General features: G+C 44.4%; 1 long non-coding RNA gene across 1 annotated transcript in view; it reads right to left on the bottom strand.

Moving 5' to 3' along the window:
• LOC142889682 (uncharacterized) overlaps positions 1-26,090 on the bottom strand; it is a 31,459-nt gene extending 5,369 nt beyond the window's left edge. The window contains exons 1-2 of the long non-coding RNA XR_012926874.1: positions 26,023-26,090; positions 4,354-4,520 (exon numbers count right to left, since the gene is read on the bottom strand). This is a non-coding gene — a long non-coding RNA (uncharacterized LOC142889682). The remainder of the gene's footprint in view (positions 1-4,353; positions 4,521-26,022) is intronic.
• Positions 26,091-27,306: the final 1,216 nt, after the last annotated feature.

The raw sequence follows: 27,306 nt of genomic DNA, 5'->3' as shown, positions 1-27,306 counted from the left end.
GTCCTTATGTATTATGTCGGGTAAAATCTTTTCAAGCCTCTGTGAAAATATGGCAGTAAATAATTTATAATCAATATTTAACACACTCACTGGACGGTAGTTACCACAATCCAATTTATCCTTCCCCTCCTTAGGAATTACTGATATTATTGCGTCTCTCCATGAAGGAGGGATTATTTTCTCTTTCAAAACGCAGTTAAACGCTCTCAATAAAGTAGGGATTAACTGATCTTGCATTTCTTTATACCACTCGGAGGTAAAACCATCCATTCCTGGGGATTTTCCTCCTTTTAACTTTCCAATAACTGCTCGTAGTTCTTCGTCGGTTATCTCCGATATTAATTTTTTATTTTGTTCACTCGTGACTGTAGGGAGAGTCAGGTGGGAAAGAAAGATGTCTATCTGATGATCGTTGTTTAATTTGGGTTGGGAATATAAGGTCTGATAAAAGTTTTTAAAACATTTATGAATATTTCCCAGTCCTGTCTCAACACCATTTGTATTTGTGTTTCGTATTTTATAAATAGTTCTATCTGACTGTTGTTTTCGTAATTTAAATGCTAAGAGCTTGAGCGATTTCTCCCCCCCTTCATAATATTTTTGTCTTGTAAGGAGAAGTTTCTTTTGTATCTCTAGTGTGTTTAACTCATCCAATTCTCTTTTCACTTCCTTGATTTTAATATTTGTTACCTCCCGGAAGGTTTTAGAATGCTCCTGTTGGAGTTTCCTTAACTCCTCCTCCAGTTTGTATTGTTTTTGTAATCTCATTTTCTTTTCGTTTGAGGAGATCGCTATTATTTTACCCCTGATCACCGACTTTAACGCGTCCCAGAGTATAATTGGCCCCACCTCTTCATTGTCGTTTTCATCCAAGTATCTTTTAATTTCATCTTTCAAATTATTTTTAATAATTTTATTTTTCAGCAAGTTTGTGTTAAACCTCCAGAGAGTGAATCTGTTTTTCTTAGTCAGAAAAAAAGACATATAAATTGGACTGTGGTCCGAGTTAGGGCTCTGGCCGATTTCACATTTTTCTATCCTATGAATATCATCTTTGCGCATGAAAAAATAATCTATGCGTGAGTATACTTTGTATGGAGGGGAGTAATGCGTGTAATCCCGACGACATGGATTTTTAACTCTCCATACATCCACCAATCCAGTTTCTTCTAACATGTTTCTGATTCTTTTACTGATAGTTTGTGTATTAGATTTTCCATCAGACGAATCCAAATTCGGGTTTAATCTAACATTAAAGTCCCCGGCATATATCAATACCCCTTGACTTTTTGTTACTGTCATTTCAAATATGTGTCTATAGAAGGTCCAGTCGCTACCAGGTGGAGCATAAACATTAATAAGAGTTATCAGGACGCCATCAATTTTCCCTGTAGTCAAAACAAATCTGCCTTCCTTGTCTTTATGTTCTGCAATATGTTCATAGTGCAGGGTACTTGATATTAAAGTTGCCACCCCTCTTCGCCTCCCCGAAGCATGGGAAGAAAAATACACATATTTATATCCCATCTTATTCAACTTGGCATGTTCGGAATCGTCTAGGTGGGTTTCCTGCAGAAAAGCTATTTGGACCTTTTCTTTCTTTAATTTAGATAAAATCTTCCATCTTTTTATCGGATTATGCATCCCATTTATATTGAATGAAACCACCTTCAGTTGTTTTCTTTCCATTTAAGTGATGTCTTCCATTTCACCAATCACATTGGAGAGCCCCCTCAAGCCCACGAGAACTAAAAGAACATGAACAGATAAAGCAAGAACATACATACTCACTGCACAATGAAAAAACAAAAAAACAAAAAACAAAACAAAACAAGCTCGGCTTCCAAACAGGGGTCCATAACCTAGACCCTGTTGAGCTTCTTGGTGACAGCCCGGAAGGGAATGTCCTCCCAAATCTATTGGTGAGGGCCCTTCAGGTGGCAGCAGCACAGTTCCGGATGGACCCTGACGAACCTTTTTGTGAAACTATCATCTTTAACTTAGCCTATGTAGAAATTTCTATCTGAGAAGTGTACCTCAAGAGGAAAAACATGGTATCCTTCAGTTCTCAAGGAGCTGGTGGTGATGTTCTCCTAAATGCCCGGAGCCTCTCTTTGTAGTTGACTTCTCTTGAAGAGCTGGAGGCGCCTTTCTCTCTTCTCCCTCCTGTCCTAGTCCAGGTCAGCCGCTCGATCTGCTCCTTCAGGGAATCAGGTGAACTGATGACTTTCACTTTGTAACCTCTTTTGACCATGTCCTCCGTAGCCTCCTCTATGTTGTCGTAGGTTCTGGGCCCTTCTTCATATCTCACTCGCAATCTCGCCGGAAAAAGGGTCTGGAACGAGACCCCGTTCTCCTTCAGAGCCCTACGAACCTCCGTATACTCTCGTCGTTTTCTGAGAATGACTGGTGGGTAGTCGTGGTCGAGATTTATTCGCTTTTCATGCCAAAAGAGTCCCTTTTGTTGCCAAGCCTTGCGCAGTACAGACTCTTTCATTTTGAAGCTCGAAAACCTCACAAGTATTGAACGTGGTGATACATTCTTCGGGGGTTGCGGTCCCAGCGCCCGATGTGCTCTTTCTATCCGCACGTCTGCCGCGTTCTCGACCAGACCGAGCCCCTCTTTCAGTAAGGTCTCCACAAATGTAGTCATCGACTCCGAGTCCTTCTCGGACCCCTCCGGAACACCGTAGATCCTGACATTTTCCCGACGAGATCGACTGTCTAGGTCCGTTAGCTTTTCTTCCAGCTTCACGTGTAACTTTAGCAGCCCGGTTAACACTTCCTCCGTGTTTAGAGTCCTCTCTTCATTTTTCTCCACCCGCTCCTCCACTTCGCTGATTCTTGCATTCGTTTTATTAATTTCCTCCTTGATAGACTTCAGTTGTTCGTTGTTTTCCTGACGGAAACCTCTCAGTTCTTCTAGTAACACTTCTAAGCTAGCCATCTCGTCCTCGCTTCTTCGTTAGCCCGTGGCTTCACGGAGTTAGCTGTAACTACTTCCTTTCTCTCGCCGATTGTTATATAGAAGCAGGGGCTTCGTTTGTCGTCTTACCCCCTCTGTACGTTTACCGTGGTATGTGGAAATTATATTACTCAACTGGATGGGGGTAGGTCTGTGATTTCTTCGGTTCTTTCGGGAGCCGTTCTATCGAGCTGCCATCTCCATGAGTCTCCAGACTCTCGAACTTTCAAAGCTCGCGAGCTTGGAAGCCCAGACTCCCAGGTCATAGTCATGCGCACCAAGCATTCAGCATAAGGGATCTTCCCTTAGCCAAGCAGCCAGGGCGCATGATCAATTGGAGGCATAGTGACAGGACCGTCCACTGTCACAAAAACAAGCTCATGTTACTCTTTGATGTGTCTTCATCTTTCTATGGGATGTGTATTTTTATATAGGATGCATGGCAAAGTAGAAGTCATCTTAGAAATGATCCAATGATTGCAATATGATCTCAACTCATTTCTTTATCATGATTGAAATGAAATGATTCCAAAGCTTGAAATAATGACAGTGGCTGGAGGTGAATGTGATAACAATGTGCAGTGTTGAGTGGAAGAAGCACTGCCTTCCACTGGTGGTGACTGTTGACTGAGACAAGGATGAAATAGATCCTGGAACTCAGCCTGGTCTGGAGCAGCTCACTCCACACAATAAATCTCCATGGTAACTTCTAGCAGAACATATCTCACTTCCACCTATCCCACTGTTGTGCAACCACATCAAACATCAATTGATCCAGGATAACCAAGATATCCCGGCTTAATCCCTCATCCTAGTTTCCTGCAACAGGGCCCAGTCAAGTGAAAATCATGACAACAATAACAAGAGTGATAGAAGTTGTAGAGTGAAAAGGGTGAACTGACCTCAGAGTCTCCAGTTTACAGTCTGGACTCTGCAGAAAACCACTCAGCACCTTCACTCCTGAATCCTGCAGCTGGTTGAGACTCAGGTCCAGGTGTCTGAGGTGGGAGGGGTTGGACTTCAGAGCTGAGAGCAGCCAATCACAGCTGAGCTCTGACAACCTGCAGCTCTCCAACCTGAATGTAGAATAAATGATGGAGAGTTTTTCCAGGGTGTCATCACTCTGAACATCAAAGTGAAATGTGGACTTCAGAATCTGACACGACAGAAACAGAGAGGGAGGGAGAGAGGGTGAGTGAGTGAGCGCTGCAATCTGAAATCTGACCACTAGATTGCAGTATTTTACACACTGGACCTTTAAACCCAGTTTCACTCATTTCAAACACAAACCAGTGACTTCAAATTGAATTTCCAACAGCAGTGAAGTGAAAATCATGACAACAATAACAAGAGTGACAGAAGTTGTAGAGTGAAGAGGGTGAACTGACCTCAGAGTCTCCAGTTTACAGTCTGGACTCTGCAGAAAACCACTCAGCACCTTCACTGATGAATCCTGCAGCTGGTTCCCAGTCAGGTCCAGCAGTCTGAGGTGGGAGGGGTTGGACTTCAGAGCTGAGAGCAGCCAATCACAGCTGAGCTCTGACAAACTGCACCTCTCCAACCTGAATAAAGAATGAATATTTGATTCCTTCCATGGTGTAAATGTCATTTTCAGAGTCATTCCTCCCTGTTGATGATCCAGATGTGCGGCTGTTGGGATCACTGAGTCATTCCCTCAAAGGAGTCATTGTGCCAGTGTGTTGTCAACACAATAACAACAGCAGTGTGTCAGTCAGTGTGCAGCCAATCAGCAGTGAAGATGGAAAATAATCAGTGAGTCCTTTGTGTGCTTGTGGCTGTTTTCAGTCATCAGAGTCTCGTTACAAGTCAAACACATTCAAAGGACAAGATGAAGAAATACTGCTGCACTATTAATCTGCCTCTAATATTTCTTCACACGATCTTCTGCTCAGTCATGTGACCTTCATCACCAATCAACAACTTCCATTGAGCTCTCAAGTGACTGGAGACATTTTCCACACTTTCTTCCACCATCCAAAGTCTTTTCTGGCTGCAGATTGTTGACATGAAAATATCAACAACATCCACTTTGTCTAGATGAGTCTTTAATATCTGCTTCAAAGTCTTCACACTGAGCAGCGTTACACACCAGTTGTCATCTGCTGACACACACTGTCCACCAGTAGAAAGCAGGAACTGACCTGAGAACTTCCAGTCTGCAGTTTGGACTCTGCAGTCCAGCACAGAGCAGCTTCACTCCAGGATCCTTCAGGATTGTCCAGCTCAGGTCCAGCAGTGTGAGGTTGGAGGGGCTGGACTGCAGAGCTGAAGACACCACTGCACAGTGAAGCTCTGAGAGTTGAACACTGAATGAAGGAGAGCAGAATGAGAAGTTGCTGCTTCCATCATCATCATCATCATCATCATCATCATCATCATCATCATCATTACCATCATCATAATCTTCATCACATCATCTTCATCATCATCATCATCATCATCATCATCATCATCATCATCATCATCACCACCACCACCATCATCATCTTCATCATTATCACCATCATCATCTTCATCACCATCATCATCATCACCACCATCATCATCACCACCTCCATCATCCTCATCATCGTCATCATCATCATCATCATCATCATCATCATCATCATCATCATCACCTCCATCATCATCATCATTATCATCATCATCAACATCATCATCACCACCATCACCATCATCTTCATCATGAATGATTGGAGAGTTGATTTTGGTTGACAGTGTAAATTCAATCAATCTTGTGCAATCAACTGACAACAATGAAAAAGAAGCTTCCAAAACAAATGTGCACATTATAAAGACTCACAACAACAAAAACATAACAACTGTGTGAAGGAAAAAGCAGCAGGCTGAAGCCCAAGCTGATTCTTGCCTGTCCTATACAGTCCATAAGATTAGCTGGAATAATTAGTCAGACAAAATCAAAAAGGAAAAAAAGAGAAGTGCAACTCAACAAAATATGCTTGACATTATTCTTCATCATTGACTCACAATTCAACACACATACACACACACACACACACACACACACACACACACAGTCTAGATGAGTCTTTAATATCTGCTTCAAAGTCTTCACACTGAGCAGCGTTACACACCAGTTGTCATCTGCTGACACACACTGTCCACCAGTAGAAAGCAGGAACTGACCTGAGAACTTCCAGTCTGCAGTTTGGACTCTGCACAGCACAGAGCAGCTTCACTCCAGGATCCTTCAGGATTGTCCAGCTCAGGTCCAGCAGTGTGAGGTGGGAGGGGCTGGACTGCAGAGCTGAAGACACCACTGCACAGTGAAGATCTGAGAGTTGAACACTGAATGAAGGAGAGCAGAATGAGAAGTTGCTGCTTCCATCATCATCATCATCATCATCATCATTACCATCATCATAATCTTCATCACCATCATCTTCATCATCATCATCATCATCATCACCACCACCACCATCATCATCTTCATCATTATCACCATCATCATCTTCATCACCATCATCATCTTCATCACCATCATCATCATCACCACCATCATCATCACCACCTCCATCATCCTCATCATCGTCATCATCATCATCATCATCATCATCATTACCATCATCATAATCTTCATCACATCATCTTCATCATCATCATCATCATCATCATCATCATCATCATCATCATCACCACCACCATCATCATCTTCATCATTATCACCATCATCATCATCACCACCATCATCATCACCACCTCCATCATCCTCATCATCGTCATCATCATCATCATCATCATCATCATCATCATCATCATCAACATCATCATCACCTCCATCATCATCATCATTATCATCATCATCAACATCATCATCACCACCATCACCATCATCTTCATCATGAATGATTGAAGAGTTGATTTTGGTTGACAGTGTAAATTCAATCAATCTTGTGCAATCAACAGACAACAATGAAAAAGAAGCTTCCCAAACAAATGTGCACATTATAAAGACTCACAACAACAAAAACATAACAACTGTGTGAAGGAAAAAGCAGCAGGCTGAAGCCCAAGCTGATTCTTGCCTCTCCTATACAGTCCATAAGATTAGCTGGAATAATTAGTCATACAAAATCAAAAAGGAAAAAAAGAGAAGTGCAACTCAACAAAATATGCTTGACATTATTCTTCATCATTGACTCACAATTCAACACACACACACACACACACACACACACACACACACACACACACATAGTGTTTACATACCTTACTGAACGTATCACAGCCTTCCTGCAGTTCCTCACAGCTGGAATCAGTCTCAATCTTCCCTCCCAGGTTGTGTTGTACTTGCTGGGGTCCAACTCCTCCATAACCTCCTATGACATCTGCAGCATGTAGGCCAGAGCTGAACACTGGATGGCTGAGAGTTCCTTCTCTGATCTGTTCTCTGACTGCAGGAACTCTTGGACCTCCTGATGCACTGACTGATCCTTCACCTCCAGCAGACAGTGGAATATGTTGATGCTTCTGTCAGGAGAAACATCACCAGTGTTCAGCTCCTTCAGGTTGTTGATGACCTTCTGTAAGGTTCCTGTATGATTGTCAGTGAGACCCAGCAGGCCTCCTAAGAGTCTATGGTTGGATTCCAGACTGAGTCCATGGAGAAAGCGAACAAACAAGTCCAGGTGACCGTTTGGACTCTGCAGGGATTTCTTCATCATCTTCTGAAGGAACTCATCCAGGGATTCTCCAGAGTGACCATCTTCTGTCCTCTTCCAGTTGGTGTGACAGTGGAAGCTGAAGACTGCAGCCAGAAACTCCTGGACGCTCAGATGAACGAAGCAGTAGACGGTTTTGTGGAAGATCACACTCTCTCTTCTGAAGATCTCTGTACAAACTCCTGAGTACAAAGAGGCGTCAGTCACACTGAGACCACACTTCTCCAGGTCTTCACTGTAGAACATGATGTTTCCACTCTCCAGATGTTCAAATGCCAGCTGGCCCAGCTTCAGAAGAAGCTCCCTGTCAGCCTCCGTCAGCTCCTGTGGACCTCCTCCATACTTGTGCTGCTTCCTCTTGGTCTGGACCAGCAGGAAGTGTGAGTACATGTCAGTCAGGGTCTTGGGCAGCTCTCCTCTCTGCTCTGAGCTCAACATGCTCTCCAGAACTGTGGCAGTGATCCAGCAGAAGACCGGGATCTCACACATGATGTGGAGGCTCCTGGAGGCCTTGATGTGGGAAATGATCCTGCTGGACACATCTCCTCTATCTCTGAACCTCCTCCTGAAATACTCCTCCTTCTGGTCATCGGTGAAGCCTCGTACTTCTGTCAGCCAGTCCACACATGACGGAGGGATCTGATTGGCTGCTGCAGGTCTGGAAGTTATGCACAGCAGAGCCGAGGGAAGCAGATGTCCTCTGATCAGGTTTGTTAGCAGGACGCTGACTGACTTCTTCTGAGTGACGTCAGTCACCACCTGGTTCTTCTCAAAGTCCAGAGCCAGTCTGCTTTCATCCAGGCCGTCCAAGATGAAGAGAAGTTTGCAGACATGCAGCTGCTCTGCTGTGAGCTTCTCTAACGTTGGATGAAAAACATGGAGAAGCTCCAGAAGACTGTCGTGCTGCTCTTTGACCAAGTTGAGCTCCCTGAATGAGAGAGGAAGCACCAGATGAAGGTCCTTGTTCTCCAGGCCCTGGGCCCAGTCCAGAGTGAACTTCTGCACTGAGAAGGTTTTTCCAACCCCAGCGACGCCGTTGGTCAGCACCACTCTGACTCTGAGTCCCTGCTGCTCAGGTGAGGCTTCAAAGATCTGGCTGCACCTGATTGGACGGTCGTGGAGGCTCTTCTTGGTCTTCTTGGTCTCCATGGTCTCAGAGGTCTTGGTGGTCCTCTTGGTCTTCTTGGTCTTCTTGGTCTTCTTGGTCTCTGTGGTCTTCTTGGTCTCTGTGGTCTTCTTGGTCTTGTTGGTCTCCAGCTGCCTGACCTCATGCTCTCTGTTGACCTCCTCACTCAGTCCCTCAGTGATGTAGAGGTCAGTGTAGATGCTGTTGAGGAGGGTTTGACTTCCTGCTTCTTCACCTTCAGTCACACGTTCACATCTCCTCTCCAGACTGATCTTCTGCTGCTGTAGAAGCTCCTGCAGACCATCATCAGCCTCTGGAGCAGAGAAAAGGTTGGAGAAGAAAACATCAGTGTGACAGTGTGAGCATCATTTTCTCTCCACAACTTTTCAGCTGCTGTGGTGAAGCTGCTGTGTGACTGTTTGCTCTCAACGTCCCTCAGTGAATCTTCTCACTGGAGGTCCTGACGTGATCTCAGAGGGAGAAGTGAAGGAGGTGCCGGTGGACAGTCTTACTGTGATCAGTCTGGCTGTGACTGGCAGGTTGCAGTGCTGCTCCACACTGAAGACACGAGGACTCACCTGATGGAGCAGGCCGGTCCCAGAATGAGCCAATGAACCTTCTGTATAACGAGGACGTCCAGCTCATCCTGGCCTGCTGCTGCTGCTGCTGCTGCCGCTGTAGAAGCTCCTTCAGCTGCTGCTTCTCACCACCAGGACTCCCCTCCGTCTTCCTGTGGAGACACTTTGGCTTTGAGTGAGTGGATCAGTTGTTGGTGTCCATCACTTGTCAGCTGTTTTTCTGACTCCATCATTAGTTGGATGGAATCATTGTCTCCATCAACACTAACTGACAGCCTGCTAGCCTCCTAGTGGGCTCTTCACAAATCACTTCTTGTCTTTTGCTCTCTTTTCTAAATTCAATCCCTTCATGCAGCTTCACAATCAAAGAATTTGACCCACAAAGAATGGAGCGCAGCCGTTAATGACGGCGTCTTTTAGCCACCACGTTGCGCCCGTCATGGATTTGTAGCTGTTTTCTAGGCTGGTCTTGTCACATCATCTAATATATTATTAGATGACATATTCATCTATCAAATGTATATTTTCTATCTGGTGTGGTTGACACCTGGTGGGCTCTGGTTGAGCAGTGGCTCTGTGGAACTGGCCCTTTGTTTCTCAGCAGACAGAGACAGTGGAGTCACATTGCACTGAACTTTGGATTGAAATTCATCTCAGTGGAGTTGAGCTGCACTTTATGACAGAGCATCAAACATTCCTGCCACTGCATAAAGTTCAGTCTCAGAAAGGCTTTGCTGCATTTCAACATGATGAATGTGACCATGTCAAAGGGGGGGGGGGGGAAGACAGAGTGGGTGGGAGAAAGAGGGGGGGGGCAGAGAGAGAGAGGATTGATTGATTTTCAGCAGTATTATTATGTTGACATAGTTTTTGTATTGGCTGGAAATGTCTTGTTGCCAGGCAGAAAGATCAACTCCCCACTATGATACAACTGATGCTTGCATTGTGGCTACAAACAAAACCAAACAAGCAAAAACTGGTCAAACAGCGCCCCTCAGTGGCAGAACTGGGAGCTGCAAGGACCGACGCGTCATAGGAAGGTTTGAAGGTTCAAGGCCACATTTGAACACATTGTGTTTCTTATTGACATATTATAGAGTGACCTGTCTGAAATATCTGCCTGTTAATCAATGTGTTATTTTTTCAGCATGTGTTCATTTCTCTGTAAAGTCTGCAGTAGAAGGTAGTTTTGACTCGAGGGCGCCCCCTGGCGGCTCTTTCCAGAACTACAGTTGCCATCACTTGTTGGCAGTCCATGATGACGGTGAGAAAAATGTGATTTCCTCTTTGAAGAGCTGCACCTGTTTCTCCCTGACGTGATGAGACTGGACACTTGTTGAGGGATGTGACACTTCCTGTCAGCTCCTGAGGACAACAAGGAGGCCGAGCCTCTAATGCCCCCTACTGGCTGCACTCTGGAAGAGCCCTCCCCCCATCCTCAGGACCAAGTGATCCTCCCTCAACGTGAACACATCACTTCCATGTGAGGAGAGAAGAAGAGACGGCAGAAGTCAGCACTCACACTTCAGTCCTTGAACGCATCATCAGAGACATTCACTGCTGTTGAGTGAAGATGATGGATTCACTGCTGATGAGAAGCAGACTCTCCGTCACATATGTGCTGTGTCCCAATTCAGGGTGTGCACCCTTCAGTCCAAGTGTCCTCCGTCTGAAGGAAGCGTTCTTCAAGGACCCAGCCTAGAAGGACGGACCAAACCCCGCCTTCCCGGTAACCACTGGGGACGGTCTAGCCTTCAGTGTATTTCCTCGTTGCGTCACCACCGTTCCCTCCGGCTGGCCAACCCCAGAAGTGATGTTTTTATAGTATCAAGCCATTGGTTCGCCATCTAACAATGCTGTTGGATGATCAAATAAGTAAAATCCTACGTTAAAAACTGGATACTTTATGTGAAACTTCAATATTTAAATTTATATGTCGTGTCTTTACCAGTATTGGCAGCGGGACGGCTTGACTGGTGAGAGGGGCATGATGGGAAATGACACTATTGAGCAGATCAGGACTAAAATATTGATCCGTCCAATACGTGGATTCTCAAATCAATACTCCAGTCATCTGAGGCCTTCCATTGTTTCTCTGGGGTACAGCCAGATAGAAATGCTCCAACTCTGAGGTGTGGGCGGGGCCAAGGCTGATGGGACCGACCAATAGCAAGGTGTTGATTTTTCAACATCAGGTGTTGATGATCAAGCAGGTGTTGTCATCAACAGCTCTGTTGAGTCAGCGGTTCATCTGTATTTCCGGGACAAAGGCCCCTCCTTCCAAGACTCAAAGGTCCAGATTTTAGACACAGAAGACAGATGGTTTGAGAGAGGAGTGAAAGAAGCCACCTGTGTCCACCTAGAGCGACCCTCTGTGAACAGAGAGGAAGACTCCTGCTGCTGCTGCTGCCTCCAGCCAACATGCAGCCAGACGGAGAAGCACTTGGACTTTGAGGTGCTCTTGGGATATTTTCTGATTCTTAGATTCTCTGATCAGTGTTTCTGCTCCCACTTCCCTGAAATCACATGATGCTGTGTTGAGCTGAAGTGCAGCCACGCCCCTCTCTCTCTGCCAGGGTGCATCCAGTGTGGCTGTGGCTCCCAGGAGCAGTTGGAGTGCAAGAGGTGAAGATGGTCTGGTCCTCAAGGATGCTCACTCCATCAAAAGACAAGGGCAGCAAACATTGTGTCAGAAGCAGTGGCAGGAAAACAGTGGCAGAAACTGCACAAGGAGCAGAACACACTGCAGGACAAAGTAGTGATGGACAAATGAAGCTTGTGGGAAACATCCAAGCACTGGAGCCACTGCTTGAAAATGGCTGCAAATGACTGCAAGCTGCAGTAACACTGCCCTCTGCTGGCCACACACACACACACACACACACACACACACACACACACACACACACACACACACACACACACACACACACACACACACACACACACACATCTCAATGAGCAGCATTCAGGATGCTGCATTTATTGTAGAGAAGCTTTGATGCTGAAGTATCATTGCTCTGATCACCTTTGACCTTAAAAAGCCTCGACTTGAAATAATCTCTCTCTCTCAGGGTCAAAGGTCAAGGGTCAGAGGTCAAGGTAGGTCCATTACTACTGTTATTCTCATTGCTTTGTTAATTAAAAAAAGGTTTCAACAATAAATGTTGTACACATGTGTATTTTTGTAAGCATCTTTCACATGTGTATGTTCTTAAACGTGTATATTTCAATAACATTTTAATAATCCTTTGTGTTTGATCTTCAATGTCTTTTTTCAACACATTCTATCATCTGCATGCTTTACCATCTCTTTGAAACACATTCTAATAAATATCGCAGTGTTTTTCAACATATTTTTCAATGCATTGAAAGCTCCTCCAGTTCTCCAGTCAACTCATGTCTTCATTCTGAGGCTGCTGGTGCAATTCCTCCAATCAAATCATCAACACATCAACTGTAGTCAGAGACTTTCATCATCACTATGGACACTGTTGCTTTTCCCGCCGCTTCATCGTTCAACTTTGGCTTCACTTTCAATAGGATGCCGCACTTTTCACGCTCGCCTCCCCTGCAGTCCTCTGGCGCCCCCCAGTGGAGGCTTTGAAAAGCGCAGGGCCAGAGGGATCAGTGGCACTGTTCAAATCCACATTCACTGACTTTACCTTCCTGTTGTTGAGTTGAAACTCCGCCCACCCTCCCAGTTTCAGGGAGCCTGATTGTAACGGAACAATTGAATCAGGGGTCAGACGGTTGGAACCGGGTCAAATGTCAAATTCATAGGTCAAAGACGTGTATTTCAGGAACGGAAGGTCATATAAAGATGATTCCACCTCTGGCCTGTTCAGAAGGGAGGAATTATGTCAGAGGATCCAGGTTTGAAGTCAAACTACGTCCCGGGGGCCATATGCGGCCAATTACACTCTCCAATCCGGCCGACCAAACTTGAAGGAATTATATTAATAGTCATTAAGTCATGAAATAGAAAACAATGAAAACAATTATTTTGTTGTGTTCATTATTTAATTGCCATTAAAGCAACATATTGTCTACATATCCCCTGATATATGTCTTCCTCCAATGAGAAAGCGGCCCCTCTGTCATATTGTAGAAGCCATTATGGCCCACCAGTCAAACAGATTAGAGGCTCACTTAGTGTTGGAGTTGGGCTTGGTTCAAAGTAGCAAGAGAACAAAAGAGGCTTTGCTTCAGAATTGAACCAACAACCAGGATTGGAACCCTGGTTTTCAGCACCACAGTAAGCAGGCTAACCCACTGAGCTAAGCTGCTAAGCAGGTTCCTGAGGTCTGTGCAGGGATGTCACTACATCAATAGACAGCAGTGACTTGACATTGGTGCGTTTCAACACTGGACTCTGCAGGAGAAACAAACAGCCACAGTCACTTTGTACAAGTGCAACACAACAAGTGGAGCTGAAGCCTTTTAGATACAATGAAGAGGAAAGAAAATTCTCCTCACTCTTTGAAAATGGAATTCAAACAGAGTTTGAAAAGAGGGAAGGAGGAGCTCTGTGTTGGGAGTCAGCATTGGGCCCCACAAGACCGTCTTCAGCGCTGAGAAAGCAAAGAACTACAGAGGCCTCAGTGCTTCACCTGACACACTGACACACACTGACACACACACACTGACACACACTGACAAGCAGCGACACAGACACACAACAAAGGACAACAAGTTGCCAAAACCAAAGATTCTTCAACTCATTTCCTCATCAGTGATGAATAATAGAAGATCATCAGCATCAAATCAATCATATATAGGTCACTGTATGATATAATGACACAGTTTATAGTCACGTGTTTACCAGAAGCAGTGGGCTGTATAATAGGATGTATGAACAGGGTGACCTATTGACCTCCACAGTGCTAAGGCTAACAAGGTGGTTAGCTCAGTAGGCTAAATCTCTCACTGTGGTTGTAGAAGATGTGGCTTCAAATCCCACTTGGTACCACATGACCAGGTTTTTACTGTGTATATTTGTACTTTATACTTTAGCATGTGTTTTTTTTCTGGTTTTCAGACATGTTGAGATTTTGCTTGGAGTAGCGCTGTCTCGTGCTAAGCTACCACAGGACTTTTTTAATAACTTTTAATGAAAGTATTTAAAATTCTTTGTACTTGGAAAAAAACAACATTGTATGCAGATTTTTTCAACTGTTCAGAGAAGAGCTTCAATCAGTTCTCCAGGAGCTGCATCCCATCAGCCCACAGATGGCTCAGTTAATAAGACAACTAACTGTGAATCACAAGGTTGTTGGTTCGAGTCCCACCATGGGCTGAGACTCCAACGGCCCCAAAAGATCAGTAGAAGTGACTTCAGAGTTTTCACGTAGCTCAGCATGAAAAGCAAAATGTCTCTGAAGACTGGATGCTTCAATTGAGATGACAAATTGCTCCTCTTGAATTGAAAACACTAGTCCCTACTGAGTGACAAAACCTTTGCCAATACTCTTTCTTTGCACACTTTATGATTCTTCCTACCCTGGCTTGTGATCTTTGATATACAATAAGACTCTGATCATTAAGATTCTGTTTGAAGACTTTCAATACCTTGTTTCTGCTTTGAATTGCCTCATCACAACCACCTGAGCCTTGGTGGTCAGCTTTTAACTAGCAAGCCCCTCCCTCTGGACCAACCCACAATGAAGTGGCAAATGACAAAAGCAGCCAATAGAAGGCCTTCAGTCAACATTAGAGGCTCCCTACCGTCACTCTCACAAGCAAAACAAAAATACACACAATTCCACTGCTTCCCCCTGACAAGTCAACCTCAAAGTCGTAGCACAACACTCCTGATTGGATGATTACTGAAGTACACGTGATGCTCCACTATCAGCAGCAGCCCTGTGCAGATGGCTACTTCCTGTTAGCTCTGTTAGCAGCACTTGAGAGCAGCTCTGGTTCCGACCCAGTGACTGTGGAGGAGGGAGACAGCAGTTAACAGAAGCCCTCAGCAAACAATGAAAGGATGAGTGTGTATGAATCAATAACCTGACTGGCCTCAACACACACTGTGTGTGTTCTGCAAATATACTGACTGAAAAAACATCTCCTTATGTTTGAACTGTTCAATGTATTCTATATTGTTGTCTGTTGTTTGAAATGATTCTCTTCCTATGTTGACATTTGACTTTGGATTGATTGTAGATGATGGGAGTAGAACTCTGTTCAAGCCCTTTGGGCTTCGTTCCCTCCTTGTTTTAAATTGTGCTCAATAAATCAATACAAATACAAATATATGTGAGGGTAGGTGATGGTGTCAATGTTCAAATGTTTCTTGACAATGACAGAGGGGAATCTTTTTTTTTCCCTTGTCCTGTCTGGCCATCATGAGCAGCAGAAGTGTGTCTGAATGTCTTCATGATGGCTGACAGATTTGATTCTCAAAGGCGGAGCTTGTGAGCCCACGGTGTGAATGACACGGGTGGGTTCAGGAAGGACCTGATGACTGCTTTGATTCTATTTTGATGGATGAGTGATATTGTGGCCAGGACTGAGGGAGGGACAGAGAGAGAAAAAGAGAGAAAAAATTGGATGGAAGTGAGGGCTTGGGAGAGCAACTGGCAACAATGTACAGGTATTGTGTCCAAACAACAACAGATATTAGTTTACATAATTAATGATCCAAAAATGAACTCATTCAAATAGTAAACAGATGAACTCAGAGCTGGTGGGGAAGAGGTCCAGAGCAGTGAGCCCCCCTGGCCAGAGGCCACCAGCCCCCCGAAGAGCCAGGACCAGAGGGCTGGGAGGCAGACACCCCTGGATGGAGGACAGGAAGCACAACCTGGCCCCCGGATGGATGGGGACCCCCAGGACAAGAGAGTACCAGAACCAGGCCCTGGACCAGAACCCAGGCCCTTCACCCACTGGACAAGACAAGGCAGGACAGAGAGGCTGGTCACATGGAGCAGCCTCTGAAAGACTGCTTTGACTCCACAGACTGGGACGCATTGCAGGGCTCTCACAACCACAACATGGACCAGATGGTTGACTGCACTACGGACTTTAGAAACTTCTGTATGGACGCTGTTGTTCAAGTTGGATCTGGACGCTGCTTTGCCAACAACAAGCCCTGGAGAACCAGCGACATCAAGGACCTTCTGAACCAGGAGAAGATCTTCAAAGATGCTGAGCGACAGGAGTTCCAGCGGGTCCAGAGGGAACTCAGAGTCCAAGTCAAGGAGGTGAGGGAGCAGCACAGAAGGAAAAATGAAGAAAGGATGCAGAACAACAATATGAGGGAGGTGTGGGAGAGGATGAAGACCATCACTGGCTGCAGCTCAAAGAGAGGTGGCCACTGTCAGAAAGCTCCCACACATGTGTTGTTTAGTGCTCACCACTTGGGGGCGGTGTTGTACCTCTGTTGGCCACCGTCATTCACTCATTTATTACGTCTGTGCCTGACTGCACCTGATAGCGCTGTCAGTCAGTTAGTCATCAGCCTCCCGGCACGTCACTGCCCCCTACCGGTGCGGCGCGGTACTTTCTGCCTGGCCTGGTGTATTTTCACTTCGTTCACACGTATTTTCATGGATCATTAGAAAGAATACACTGGTCACAAACACTCATTGAATGTATTAGACAGCCTGTGGAACTTCAGCAGATGTAGTACATCAGTAATAGTAGTAATCAAGCATGATAGATAGATAGATAGATAGATATTAATACATTTTATTTGTGTGGCACATTTTAGAAACCTCAGACACTTTACAAAGTCATTAACATAATAAAATCAATAGTGTAGTGTGTCTGTTGATGAGCACCATGGTCTTGGCCTGGGCTTGAAGAAGCAACCATCTCTTTGAAATGTCCCACTGTGGGTCTCCACATGATCTTCTGTGCAACAATTTGTCCTGTGAGCTCACTGGAAGAGTCTGCAGAGGAAGCAGAAGATGAGGGTGTCTACCTCTCAGCTGCAGCAGCTCACCATCTTCACCACTGTGCTGACTGGTGGAGGCGTCGCCACCATGTACTACCTACAGCAGAGTGAGTTCCATTCACTAACACCATTCACACCTTCACATCTCTGTGTGTAGGAAGAACTCTCTGGAGCTGCTTCAATGGACCACAGTGACAGACAAAACAAAGCATCCCAGCACTGCAGGCCACCAAACTACCAGTGGAGTTAGAATCAGGTTCTTGATGTCTGAAGATTCTGTCTGTCATGAACAGAGTCGGGTCGGAACCGCAGCGGTACCGTCTACACCGTGTGCACAATTATTAGGCAAGTTGTATTTTTGAGGATTAATTTTGCTATTGTACATCTAGAGTGCTTTTGATCTATCCAAAATGTGAACAAACCATCAAACCGGAACATTTAAGTAGTAAAAGTGAAGTTCTGGCTTTCTTATGAGAATATCTTTATGTACACCATTATTCGGAAACTATTAGTGTGCACAATTATTATGCAACTAAATGAAAAACAAAGATTTTCGCATCTCACTTGTTTATTTTTACATGTTAAAGTGAGAATAAAAAAAACCCCTCAGAATTAACAAATAAACATTTCAGAAATAATAATAATAATAATAATAATAATAATAATAATAATAATAATAATAATAATAATAATAACAATAATAATAATAATAATAATAATAATGAGAGCAGGCCTTCGCTGAGGCTCAGTCCCGAATATTAATAATAATAATTTAAAAAAAACAGTCACCAGTATAGCCACCCTTATTTTCAATAACATTCACAAGCCTTCCATTCGCGGAGTTTAGTCAGTTTCTTGATCTGGTCAGAATCAACTTTTTGTACAGCTGCCGAAACCCTGTTCAGAGAGGTGCACTGTTTACCTTTACTCTAAATGTCCTGCTTAAGAACGGCCCAAAAGTTCTCAATAGGGTTTAAGTCAGGTGAAAAGGGGGACCATGTCATTAGTTTTTCATTTTTAAGGCCTTTACTGGCCAGCCACACAGTGGAATACTTTGATGCATGTGATGGAGCATTGTCTTGCATAAAATCAAAGTCCTCTTGAAAGATGCAGACTTTTTCCTGTACCACTGCTTGAAGAAAGTGTCTTCTAAAAATTGGCAGTAGGTCTGAGAGTTGATTTTGAGTCCATATTCAACCCAAAAAGGTCCAACTGCTCATCTTTAACAATACCTGCCCATACCAGTACCCAGAGATGGGGACTCGAGTTAAAGACTCGTACTCGAGTCGCATTTTTGGAGACTCCAGACTCGACTCGGACTCGATCCTAAAAGACTCGAGAATTGACTCGACTCGAGATCAAAGACTCGTGGGCAATCTTTAATTTAATTTTATTTTTTTGTTGTTTTATTTATTTATTTATTTTTCACAAAACCACCTCCGATGCGCGACGCATCGCGTCACATCCCTCCCTCTCTCCTTCATTATCAGTCATCATGGCAAGTGCAAGTGGAGCAGCTGCTGCTAAAGAAAGTCCACCGCCAGGTTCGCTACCCTTTATATTAACGCACTGCTACACAAACTTCAAACAGAACGGCAGAGACAGAACTGCAAAATGTAAATGCTGCAAAAGGACAATAAAAGAAAAAGGTTCCACAACCAGCAACTTCCTGCGGCACATTGAAAAGGTGCACAAGGAAAGGTAAGTTGTACTCATAGTGTTTTTGCATACATTGTCTAGTTATTGTTTAGCTTAGTGCATTACCAAGAAGAAACGGTCGGGCCGTGGTGTTCAACGAGACCGCAGTGTAACGTTAAACAAACACCACGGCTTGGTTACCGCCGTTTTACAAGCTAGCTTGTTGCGCTAGCTTGTTGCGCTAGCTTATCACACTAGTGTTTAGGGTTGCCACCCGTCTCGTTTTTCCCAGAATTGTTCTCTTTTTTCACCACCTGTCCCGGGAAAAATAAAATCTCTCCCGGGACACAATTTGTCCCGTTGTTTAGGGAAAATGACAAAACCTCATTTGATTTCCGTCTGTGGTCTAGATAGGGTTGCCAACCCTCCCGTAAATATACGCACTTCACTTTTTACCCGTATATTTCGGGGATGCCTCCGCCTCCCCCCCATGTCCCGGATTTGAAACTCTAGGAGGTGGCAACCCTACTAGTGTTTGTGTTACAAAAATGAGCAACCTCCCATGTTGTTCATCTACAGGTATGCTGAATATAAGGCAGCCAAAAAAGTTTCCTGTGGAGAAGCCCAAGAGGGTCAGACTCAGAGCAGCCTCGATTCCTTTGTGGGACTAAAACAAGGAGTGAAAACATACAGCCAGGGCCATCCCCGACAGAAGACCATTACTGACTCCATAATTCATGACCTCATCATCTCATGCAACCTTCCTCTGTCCTTGGTTGACATACCCAGCTTCCAGAACTTCATGTCAGTGGTGGATGAAAAATACTGCCCAGTAAGTCGAAACACCGTTACCAGACGTCTGAGTGATGTAGCATCCGACAAAGAGTACAAGATCAAATCCAAATTACAAAAAGCAGACACTGTGTCTGTGACTGTGGACATTTGGACTGACAGGAGCATGCGAGGCTTTCTAGGTGTAACGGCCCACTTCATGGAAATGGAGAAGAACAGTGTCTCAAGACTGCAGACAGTTCTCTTAAGTTGTGATAGATTCACAGGTTCACACACTGCAATCAGAATCAGTGAACAATTTGAGGAGATATGTGACAAATTTAATGTAAAACACAAATTAGATTACATTATCAGTGATAACGCTTCAAATATGAAGAAGGCCTTTACAGTTTGTTTCCCCTCAACAACTAGAGCTGAGAGGCATGAGTTGGATGACGAGGGTGAAGATGATGATGAGCTAGAAAATGATGACTTATGGGAGGATACAGGTGAAACCCTCCAAGAAGATGTGGACACCATCCAGAGTAGCTGCCGGCAACAGCGGCTGCAGTGCTTTGCCCATTCATTGCAGCTCGTCGTGCGAGATGGACTGAAAGAGACCAAAATTATTAACTGTGCATTGGCAAAGGTGACAAAATTCTGCAGTTTACTTCATACAACTTGTGGACTTAAGGAAGCTTTTAAGAAAACGTATGGAGCCAATCGGAGCATCCCCTCTGCTGTAGCAACTCGTTGGAACTCGACTCTCCGCCTTGTACAGGCAGTCACTGACCTTGATCCCCAAAGCCTTAACACTCTCCTGGAAGATGAAAGACACAAAAGCCTGTGCCTAACAGGCAGAGAGTTGAGCCAGCGGAAAGAGCTTGTGGAAATTCTGGGCCCGTTTCTTCAAGCAACAGATCTCACACAAGCAGAGAAGGTGGTTACTCTCAGTGCGGCTCTCCCTAGCATTCTATCACTCAACAGCCACCTCAACAGTATGCAGAAGAAAGCTCATTACCTGCGCGGTTTAGTGAAAGCCCTACAGCAGTCCCTCCAACGCCGTTTTCAGGTATGATGGGAGCTATAAAAAGAAAACATTTTCACCCACTTCTTTACTTCTGTAAACCTGTGATCTGACCGTAAAGCTGAATTTGATGATCTGATTTTGTTTCAGGGGATGTTCGTAAATGTCAGAATGGAGGAGTCGGACAAGCCTGCAGGAGACCTGCCCTTTGGAGATAAGGTTTACATGATGGCTGCACTACTGGACCCATACTACTGCCTCTTTTGGCTGGAGCATGATGTTCCCATCCCAAATGATGTCAAGAGTGATGTGAAGGAGATGGTAATGGGTAAGTTTACTTGTGATAGATTCCTTAACTTATATATTCCTTAATTTAATCATCACTATTTGTATAACTAAGATCATGATCTGATGAACATAATCTAACTAACCATGTTTTTTGTGGACATTTTTCAGATCATGTCTTGGCTGATGCTTCTCAAGTCACTGTACGTCAAGAGAACAGCAGCGGTGGTGAAGATGACAAGGAGCAGTCACCGACACCTGCCAAAGTTCCTCGCCTGTTCTCAGCCTATCGGAAGAAAAGCAAGAAGAACCCAGACCATGCCTCATCTGTCAGGGCTGAACTCAAGCGCTACATCCAGAATTCGGAGTCCACTGCGGCCGATGAAGAAGAAACGCAAACAGACTGTCTGGAATTCTGGAATCGACATACTAAGGGTTTCCCCAGACTTCATAGGGTGGCTATGAGAGTGCTTAGTGTCCCTGCTACCAGTGCACCAGTAGAGAGGGTATTTATTCACGGAGGTATTAGTATTATAATGCGCCCGCACAGAGCCAGGCTTAGTGCAACAAACCTGTCATGCTTAATTTTTCTGAAATGTAACAAGCATGTTGCATAATTTTTGATGGTCTTTCAGCGACTGAGAGGCAGCCTAATAATTTTTGAAATGTAACTTAAGTTCAGTTGCATCATTTTTCAGTCTTTCAGCCACTGAGAGGCAGCCTAATATATTTTTTTAAATGTATCTAAGTTCAGTTGCATAATTTTGATGGTCTTTCAGCCACTGAGAGGCAGCCTAATATTTTTTTTAAATGTAACTTAAGTTCAGTTGTATAATTTTTCAGTCTTTCAGCCACTGAGAGGCAGCCTAATGTTTTTTTTTTTAAATGTAACTAAGTTCACCTTCTTGGAGGCTTTCTTTCTTTTCTTTTTTCCACACATGGGTTAGTTTAGTAATAGTTAAGGCCCATGGAAAGGACAGACAGTTTTACTACTTTATTTTATCTATTTTATTATTTAATATTATTTATTATTATAAATGCCATCTATTTTTTTTTTTTTTTTTTTTTTTAAAGTCTGAATAAAAATTTGGATATACTGTATTTCAGCCAGAGGCTATGTCATTTTAGATATATGTGTGTGTGTGTGTGTGTGTGTGTGTGTGTGTGTGTGTGTGTGTGTGTGTGTGTGTGTGTGTGTGTGTGTGTGTGTGTGTATAAACACTCGTGACTCGACTCTGACTCTAAATCAAAGACTCGCGACTCGACGAGTCTTGCCCCTCAAAGACTCCAGAATTGACTCGACTCGAGGCCGAAGACTCGTGACTCGACTCGGACTCTAAATCAAAGACTCGTGGGCATCTCTGCCAGTACCCCACCGCCATCTTGCTGGCATCTGAGTCGAAGTGGAGCTCTGTAGCCTGTAGCCATTACTGATCCAACCACGGGCCCTTCAATCCTTTCCAACAAGAGTCACTCTCATCTCATCAGTCCACAAAACCTTTGAAGAATCTGTCTGCAGATATTTCTTGGCCCATTCTTGACGTTTCAACTTGTGTGTCTTGTTCAGAGGTGGTCGGGTTTCAGCCTTTCTGACCTTGGCCATGTCTCTGAGAACTAAATACCTTGTACTTCTTGACACTCCAGGTAGTTTGCAGTTGTGAAATATTGCAGAACTGGAGGATAATGGGTTCCTGGTGGCTTCAAGTTTGTTTCTTCTCAATTTTTTGCGGTTAAATTGCATCTTTTCTTCTTGACACGTTTCTTGCAACCCTGTTTACCATTTGCTACAAAACGTTTGATGGTTCTGTTATCACGCCCCAATATCTTCGATATTTCAAGTGTGCTGCATCCCTCTGAAAGACCTTTTTACAATTTTTGACTTTTCAGAGTCAGTCAAATCTCTTTTTTGGCCCATTTTTCCCGAGGAGAAGAATCTGCCTAATAATTATGCACACCTTGATATAGGGCGTTGATGTCCTTAGGCCACACCCTCCCTCGTTATACAAATACACATCATCTAATATGCATTATATCCTCTTAGCATTCAAGTTTATACAGCTTGGGGTTGGAAATTAAGGATAAAATGATCATATGGTCAAAATAGTCACTTGCCTAATAATTGTGCACACGGTGTATATATGGATCTATCTACTACTAACTCTCAAAAAACTGACAACCAACAGCAACAAAACCAACCTACTATGCAATTTTTTTTTGAAATTAGCGCCATTAAATAGGGATGCCCTATTTGCATGCAGTCAGCCATGTTTCACCTCCAGTCAACACGCAGTGGTTCACATGAAGGTCCAAGAGGCCTACAGACCTACACTGAGTCTGGACGTGGCAGTACAGTTGGATCATTGTCTTTGTTGTGTTGTTTGGTCATTGTGATCCAATGTAATGTGAGAGAAGGACGAGTGCAGTTATATTGGAGTGAGTTATTTAGAGTGTAATAGAAGTTATAATGCAGAGTCTGTTTTTATGAAATGTTCTATCACCTGGCAACCATCCATCCATCCATCCATCCATCCATCCATCTTCTACTGCCGTATCTGGAGTCAGGTCTCGGGGGCAGCAGCCTCAGCAGAGACCCCCAGACTTCCCTGGACCCAGTCACCTCCTCCAGCTCCTCCAGTGGGACCCCAAGGCTTCCCAGTCCAGCCCAGAGACCTGGTCCCTCCAGCAGGGTCTCCTCCTGGTAGGACATGCCTGGAACACCTCCCCAGGGAGGCGTCCTAAACAAGACCCCGAGATGCTGGAACTCCTCCCCCTGAGGCAGGGCCTCCCCACCGACCCAGAGAGGGCAAACCACCTCATATCCAGCATTGATTTATCTGTTGGTGATTAATTATAATGTATCATTTATTTTATTTAAATTATATTTGAACTGAATTGGATTTGTTTGTAAAAGTGAGATTTATTTTCATTGATTCATGTGGTTTATGTTGAGACCGAGTGGAGAAGTGGGTATGGCCTACAGAAGGTTTGAGTACACAAGTTATTCAGATATGGAGAATCCCCATGGTAGGACTTCAGGAGATATATAATCAAAGTGTTAAAGCAGCAGAAATGAAACGTCAGTTGAGGTCAAGGTTACACAGGTCAGAGGTTGTGATGGCTTTTATTGTCAGAATATTGAATCATTGAAATATAATGTTTGAGCTCGTAACAAAGTTAGGATGATATAACATAATCACATAAAATAAATGATCTGGTTTCCTTCTGATTCATTGACGTCCTTCTGAAATCTCCACACAAACATCTGGCAAGCATCAAAACCATGAATTATTTTGAGGGAAACTTCTTTTGTCTTACTTATGATTCAATAATGATTTGAGTTCCCATCACAGGTGTTGTGAATCACTTTATCTTTTCCACATGATTTCCTTATTTAAGATCATGAAGCAGAAATAAAGTCTCTTGAAAAGTATTTTTCACCTCCAAAATGAAGATGTTATAGAACTCTGAAGTGAGAGCAGAGCAGTTTGTTGTTGATGTGTGGAACCTTCATGCTGAGATGTTCCAGCCGTGGATGATGAGAGCAGAAGCAGTGGTTGTGTTGCTGCTGCCTTCACTGAGCAGCTGCTCCAAGTCCTGCTTCTTCCACTGAGGATTCAGCTCCACCAGTGGCTTCTGGGACGTCTCTCCCAGTAGAAGCAGTCCGCCAGCCACCAGGCTGCACTGGGGTCAAAGGTCGTGACACACCCACACAGTGTTGGTGCGTGCAGCTTGCTGTTTGGCTCCACTGGTTGTAGTTCTGTCAGCCACCAGTAGATGGAGCGCTCCTCTTCACTCTCCTCATCCTCACCACCACCTGCAAAGATAAGAAGAGACAGCAGGAGTCAGGACTCACGGTCCTTGAACGCATCATCACAGAGACGTTGACTGTTGATGGAGATGATGGAGTGACTGGTGAGAAGAAGCAGACTCTCAGTCACATGTCAAGTGTGGAACATCAGAAGGTCATGTGACCATGGAGTGTTGGACTGATACTGAGGCCTGATGAAGATGAACTGATCAATAATTGGGTGGTGAACTGAGAGAAGAAGCAGTTTGGCAGCAGATGTTGGATGAATGAGGAGCAGCTGGACGTCACCATCCTCCTCTCACACTGTGACTGGGAACACTGGACCTCTGCTGTGGGATCAACTGGCTTTGGTGCTGGAACCATCATCCACTGCTTCCAAACCAGTACTAACCTCACACTCTTCAGTTGATGGTCACTGCTGTAGACAAGATCCATCAGTGGCTCCTTCACTGATGACTCCTTCAGGGGGGTTCATATTCAGGTCCAGCTCTCTGAGGTGGGAGGGGTTGGACTTCAGAGCTGAGAGCAGCCAATCACAGCTGAGCTCTGACAAATTGCAGCCCCACAACCTGAACAGAGAATAAATGATGGAGTTTATAATGATAGAGAGTTTTTCCTGGGTGTCATCACTCTGAAAATCAAAGTGAAATGTCCACTTCAGCACCTGCAATCTGCAATCTGACCACTAGATGGGAGGATTTTACCCACTGTACCTTCAAGCCCAGTTTCATTCATTACTATCACAAACCAGTGTCTGCAAATTGAATTTCCAACAGCAGTAAAGTGAAAATCATGACGACAACAACAAGAGTTATAGAAGTTGTAGAGTGAAGAGGGTGAACTGACCTCAGAGTCTCCAGTTTACAGTTTGGACTCTGCAGAAAACCACTCAGCTCCTTAACTGATGAATCCTGAAGATAGTTCTCAGCCAGGTCCAGGTGTCTGAGGTGGGAGGGGTTGGACTTCAGAGCTGAGAGCAGCCAACCACAGCTGATCTTTGACAACCTGCACCTCTCCAACCTGAATACGGAATAAATGATGGAGAGTGTCATTCACAGTTGGGTGTGCGCGCGCGTGTGTGTGTGTGTGTGTGTGTGTGTGTGTGTAATTTAAAACCAGTTTTACACATTTCTAATGGAATCAAAGTGAATTCCAACAAACTCAATTCAAAGTCATGACAACAACAACTGCAGCAGTTGTAGAGTGAAGAGGGTGAACTGACCTCAGAGTCTCCAGTTTACAGTCTGGACTCTGCAGAAAACCACTCAGCACCTTCACTGTTGAATCCAGAAGGCAGTTCCAACTCAGCTCCAGGTGTCTGAGTTGGGAGGGGTTGGACTTCAGAGCTGAGAGCAGCCAATCACAGCTGAGCTCTAACAAACTACATCTCCACAACCTGAATAGAGAAGAAATGATGGAGAGTTTTTCCAGGGTGTCATCACTCTGAAAATCAAAGTGAAATGTTGACTTCAGAATCTGACACTAAAGCAATCTGAAATCTGACCACTAGATGGTAGGATTTTACACACTGTACCTTTCCACCCAATTTCATACGCTTCAAACACAAAGCAGTGACTGCAAATTGAATTTCCAACAGCAGTGAAGTGAAAATCATGACAACAACAACAAGAGTGATAGAAGTTGTAGAGTGAAGAGGGTGAACTGACCTCAGAGTCTCCAGTTTACAGTCTGGACCCTGCAGAAAACCACTCAGCTCCTTCACTGCTGAATCCTGCAGCTGTTTCCAACTCAGGTCCAAGTGTCTGAGGTGGGAGGGGTTGGACTTCAGAGCTGAGAGCAGCCAATCACAGCTGAGCTTTGACAAACTGCACCTCCACAACCTGAATAAAGAAGAAATGAAGGAGAGTTTATAATGATGGAGAGTTTTTCCAGGGTGTCATCACTCTGAGAATCAAAGTCAAAAGTCGACTTTAGAATCTGACACTCAACAAAGGAGAGAGGGTGAGTGAATGAGCGCTGAAATCTGACCACCAGATGGCAGGATTTTACACTCTGTACCTTTAAACCAGGGGTGCTCACACTTGTTCAACATGCGAGCTACTTTTAAAATGACCAAGTCAAAAAGATCTACCTACTATACAATCGGTGTGTGTGTGTGTGTGTGTGTGTGTGTGTGTGTGTGTGTGTGTGTGTGTGTGTGTGTGTAACGCAGATGTTTTGCTAGCAGCATCTCCCAGGATCTCCGGTGCTTCTGCTGTGCGTGACTTTGAAGCGTATTTTCCGAGCGGGGCGTCAAAACAAAATTCAGTACATCGGACATTATGACCAAGGGCCAATTCCAATTCCTCCCTTAACTCCTCAATCTCAACCCTCGCCCTTAACCCTCAATCTTTGGCCCTCAATCTTGGCCCTCAAAAATAAGTGTAAGGGCTTAGAAATGGGACACCCCTTAAGTGCAGTTACGTCTTCAGACTGTGGGGGGCTGCCGTACGCCAAAGCTAAGTCCAGTCTGTCAAGAAGACGACAACGACGAAGAAGAAG

The sequence above is a fragment of the Nelusetta ayraudi genome, unplaced genomic scaffold (assembly GCF_046127955.1).
Source record: "Nelusetta ayraudi isolate G7.1 ecotype Tasmania unplaced genomic scaffold, CSIRO-AGI_Nayr_v1 ptg000023l, whole genome shotgun sequence".
Taxonomy (NCBI): domain Eukaryota; kingdom Metazoa; phylum Chordata; class Actinopteri; order Tetraodontiformes; family Monacanthidae; genus Nelusetta; species Nelusetta ayraudi.
This window is presented reverse-complemented; position numbering and strand designations above follow the sequence as displayed.